Here is a 1,788-nt window from a genome sequence, read left to right as displayed (position 1 = left end):
GCAGCAGCAGCAGCTACAGGAGAACTTGGAGGAGGACGAGAGCGAGGAAGAGGAGCAAGAGGCAGAGGGGGACGACAACGACGACCTGAACGCTCGCAGACGAGGAGCGCCACTCGGAGGAGCAGGAGGACGAGAGCGAGGAAGAGGAGCAAGAGGCCAAGGGGGACGACGACGACGACCCGACGGCCCGAACGCTCGCAGACGAGGAGCGCCACTTGGAGGATCAGGAGGACGAGAGCGATGGGGTGGCGGACCATAGGTATTTTGCGGAAGAGGATCACGGTTACGAAATGGCGTCGCAACTCTGCCAGGACGGCGGCTCGCAAGGCGAGTCGAACCGCCGAGAGGGAGAGGAAGAAGCAGGCGCCGAACCGGGGCGGGGGACTCGGGAGGTTTGGCGAGAGGACGAAGAAAAAGACGTCCTCGCCGATGATTATAACGATGACGATGAAGAAGAAGACAAAGACTATGAAGAAGAAGAAGAAGAAGAAGAATTAGAAGAAGAAGAAGACGACAACGACGACCTCGACCAGCCAGGACGAGGCCCCACCAAAGAGGCCGTGGCGGCGGCGCGAGACGAGGCCTCCGCGTTCATGGCCTACTTCCCGCCGGATGTAGAGGACTCGGTGATCGCCATGACCAACCTGGAAGCGGACAGGCGCAGGCCCGCCATCAACGGATGGAAGCCCATGGGTCGCGTCGAGTTCGAGGGGCTGCTCGTGCTCGCTGGCGTGTACAGGTCCCGGGGAGAGGCCTGCGAGAGCCTGTGGGATGCCGAGAGCGGCAGGTCCGTGTTCAGAGCCACGATGCCGCTCAAGACCTTTCGAGCCTACTCGAGCGCGCTGCGCTTCGACGACAGAGAGACCAGACAGGCCGGGCGAGGCGAGGGCGACGGCGTCGGCAATAACTACGACAAACTGGCCCCCATCAGAGCCGTGTGGGACGAGTGGTGCGCGAGGTTGCCCGCCATGTACCGCCTGGGACCGGAGGTCACCGTCGACGAGAGACTGGTGCCATTCAGAGGTACGTGGTGTGTGTGTGTGTGTGCGCGCGTGTGTGCGCGCATGCGTGTGTGCGCGTGTGTGTGCGCGTGTGTGTGGCTGTGGCGTGCGGATGAGAGGAGGAAGAGGAGCAGGAACAACGACAACACTAGCTTTCTGCTGTCGTCGTCGGGTTCTGCGGCTGTGCTTTTACACGACTTTATCGTCCACCACGCTTGCACGTGTTTGTGTTCCGGCTGTGCTTTTACACGACTTTATCGTCCACCACGGATCAAGATATGGGTGGCGTGCGACGCGTGTTCCAGCTACGCGTGGAAGATGCAAGTCTACACCGGCAAGCCCGACAAGCGCGGCCCTCCCGAAAAGCACCTGGCCACTCGACCTCACCAAGGGATTGACGCCGGGACGCAACGTCACGTGCGACAACTTTTTCACCTCGCACGAGCTCGCCGACAGGCTCTATCGCGAGAGAGGCCACACCGTGCTGGGCACTCTGCGATCGAACAGACCCGAGATCCCCAGAGAGCTGCGCTGCGTCAAGGGCAGGGCCGTGGGCTCCGTCGAATCCGTAGTACTCGGCGGCTCCGCGGGATGAGGAGGAGGAGGAGGACGAGGACGAGGGCCCGACACGATCATCCTCTCCTACGTGGCCAAGAACAAGAACGTGCTGCTCCTCACCACCGCTCCTCGCTACCACCACCGCCATCGCTCCGGCCCCGAGCCCCGGCCTAGCCGCCGCATCAGCGACAGCAACAGCATCGGCATCAGCAGCGGCAGCAACAGAAGC

Source organism: Pundamilia nyererei, unplaced genomic scaffold, assembly GCF_000239375.1.
Source record: "Pundamilia nyererei isolate P.nyererei 1_Seehausen unplaced genomic scaffold, PunNye1.0 scaffold02465, whole genome shotgun sequence".
NCBI classification, from domain to species: Eukaryota; Metazoa; Chordata; class Actinopteri; order Cichliformes; family Cichlidae; genus Pundamilia; species Pundamilia nyererei.
The sequence above is the reverse complement of the archived record's forward strand: the minus strand, read 5'-3'. Positions refer to the sequence as shown.